Source organism: Rhinopithecus bieti, unplaced genomic scaffold, assembly GCF_001698545.2.
Source record: "Rhinopithecus bieti isolate Rb0 unplaced genomic scaffold, ASM169854v2 scaffold_15814, whole genome shotgun sequence".
In the NCBI taxonomy this organism is placed as follows: domain Eukaryota; kingdom Metazoa; phylum Chordata; class Mammalia; order Primates; family Cercopithecidae; genus Rhinopithecus; species Rhinopithecus bieti.
In genome coordinates this window covers 205,302-208,338 of record NW_016808380.1, presented here as the reverse complement: position 1 = coordinate 208,338, position 3,037 = coordinate 205,302, and the positions used below count along the sequence as shown (strand labels likewise).

Here is a 3,037-nt window from a genome sequence, read left to right as displayed (position 1 = left end):
ATTTTAAATATATATATTTTAAAATATTTAAAAAATTATAAGGCAAGAACTGATAATACATGATTCCTAGAATAGTATCTTGTGCTGGAGTGTCCTACTAAATAAATGTGTGCCACATTCTCATAGCAAAAATTCTAAAAGTAAAGCAGGTATTGATATGGTTTGGCTGTGTCCCCACCCAAATCTCATCTTGAATTGCAATCCCCATAATTCCCACATGTGGTGGGAGGGCCCTGGTGGGAGATAATTGAATCATGGGGACAGTTTCCTCCATGCTCTTTTAGTAAGTTCTCACGAGAACCCCCTTCACTTAGCTGTCATCCTTCTCTTTCCTGCCACCATGTGAAGGACGTGTTTGCTTTCCCTTCTGCCATGAGTGTAAGTTTCCTGAGGCCTCCCTAGCCCTGCAGAACTGTGAGTCAATTAAACCCCTTTCCTTTGTAAATTACCCAGTCTTGGGTATGTCGTCATAGCAGTGTGAGAACGGACTAAAATAGGTATTGACTTCAGGTTGCATTCAATCTTTCAGCCAAACAAGATATCTGATAATAAAATACTGCTTCAAGGCACTAAATGGTACCCAAGTCACCCATTTTTTACCCTCTATAGGCAGGTTACCTTGAGAACAACTGAGAAACTTTACCTTTAGATATCAAGGGACAAGATGTCATTTTAAAATACTTTCAATTAAAAATAATAAGCAATATTAAAAGGTGTTGAATTTAAGGTCAGAAAACCTAGGTATCCTAAATTCACTGGATTTAAAGTCAGAAGATCTTTGCACGATAGAAATTCTCTGAACTTCAGCTTATCTATGTAGAAAATGGTAAGGACCCTCTCCCCCTCTAATTTGCAGGATATTAAATAAAAGGCGTCTGATTTGTGACCTGACTTGTCTAGCTGTAGGCTCCTATAAGACCTCCGGAGAGCTCATGGTTCAGGGAAAGGGGCAGCCTTAGAAACTACCTAGAGAAGAAAGAGCCTTAGAAACTACCTAGAAAAGAAAATGGAGCATCAAGATTCTACTTTACCCTTAGCATCTCTGCTTTCATCTTTTTTACATAATGAGCTTTAGTGTTTACCTCTCTGCTCACCAAGTTTTATTCTATGCAATGCTCAATTCAAAGGCCGCCTGTATCATGAAGCTTCCCTCCATCGAAACCAAGCTTCTCCTCGTATACAAAGACCATGTCTATTAAACTCATTTGCTATTGTATGTTACCTTGTGTTATTTTTTGTATCTTTGTTTATATAGATTTTGTTTCCCTAAGTAGCCCGAATATTTGAGGGTAGTCCTACCATTGACTTTTGAAACCCCAGCAATCAGTACAGTCCCTACACATAATGTAGTGCCAATAATAATGTGCTAAGCAAGTAATTTTTTTCTACTGCTTTTAGTTTTTTGCACAACCTATCCTACGGAAAAAGATTAAACATAACCTCTTTCCCACTTCAACTAACCTTTCTGTTTTATTTTTTCAATGTTTCCTACCGATCTTGATGAGCAATCAACAAATATACACTGAACTCTCTTCCTGCCGGGTGTCAGGTTAAGCACTGAGGAACAAGGTCAACCAGACAGGTATAATACCAGTCTTCACTGAACTTACACTCTGGTGAGGGAAGTAGGTAAAAATGAAAAAGCAAATAAACTAATTGCAAGAATTGTTAAGTGTCTTGAAAGACATGAAGGAACTACTTTCAAACAATTTATTTGTAATACAATTGGTAAAATTATGGAAGGTCAGGGCAGGCCTCTGTGTAGACTATAAGATGAGCTAAATTGGAGAAAGGCAGAGGGAGTCGTTAGGTTCGCATAAACATACAGTTTGTATAATTTTAATCCTGTGTAGCTTCAACTTTACCATTTTTTTAAATGAGCTTTGCTAACTTTAGATTTTAAGTCAAGCTATAAAATATATATAACTGAACCTTATATACCCGAGTCTCTCTACTGCTGATTTTGGGAAGAAAAAAAGAAATATCCACAACTTCAGGTGTCTCAGGAATCGGGCATCTCGCACCATAGTCTACTTGTGAGTAAACTTCAAGGAAGTGGGTGCATGTGAACGCGCAGGCAGACTAAAGGCTACAAAAGGGGTTTCTCAAGGTGCCAAATTTTTCATAAGGTGCAAATGACTTCAAAGGATAAAAGGGGCTAGTATTTGAAAGGGTCGGGCTGCAGAAGGGGTACAACTGATGAAGTCCCCATGTCTGGGGTTCACTCTTGATTCATTTATCCATTAGCATCTTGGGCTGGGAAGTCTTTGGTGTATACCAAAGGCTTTCAACTCCAGAGGCCAGGGCCCCATCCTGCTGCCTGCAGGCCTGGCACTATGTCAGCATATGGCCAGGGCTCAGCAAACACCTGCTGGGCCGGTGCCTCCAGCTCCACCCGAGCTGAGTCCGCTTTCCAGCCGCTCTGCCAGCTTTGCTCGCCGCACCAACTAGTTCCGGCTTGCGGCCCGCTAGGCAGACTTAGAGACGCTCCTCTCCCTCATCCACCCGCAGCCAGACAACCCACCTGGAGACCCCAGCCTCTCGCATCACCACCGCCGGCAGGCCGCGGATAGCTGCAGGGAGTTTCGGTCTTGGTCTCCTTAGTTACCGCGTTACCTCGGTACCCATAGCAACCAGAAAGCTGGGTTCTGCCACTGTCCGCCGGCAGAGGGCGAAAAGGAGCCTGCGAAATGAGAGAGGAAGGGGCGATCACAGGAAGGAAAGGGCGGAAAAACTCAGCAGGCTCTGGAAGCCTTCTGCCAGAGATGATCTTGGAGATTAGGTATGTGCTAAACCTGAGCACGTGTCATATTCCAACTACGAGTGAGAGACTTATATGTCATATTTGATTCTTCCTCATAGCAAGCCACCTTAAATCTAAAAAAATTAAGGCACAAAAAATGTGACTATCTTAATCCAAAATTACAAAGCTAACAAATGGCAGACCCACAAATTAATTCAAGGAGTTTAGTCTCAGAACTCCCACATATATGCTATATTTAAATGATTTATCAAAGGCTACCATAGGCAAAGTCAA

General features: G+C 41.8%; 1 protein-coding gene across 1 annotated transcript in view; it reads right to left on the bottom strand.

Annotated features, from left to right (window-relative positions):
- ZBBX (zinc finger B-box domain containing) overlaps positions 1-2,615 on the bottom strand; it is a 148,934-nt gene extending 146,319 nt beyond the window's left edge. The window contains exon 1 of the mRNA XM_017886716.1: positions 2,525-2,615. The gene's annotated coding sequence lies outside the window, so the exon portion shown is untranslated. The remainder of the gene's footprint in view (positions 1-2,524) is intronic.
- Positions 2,616-3,037: the final 422 nt, after the last annotated feature.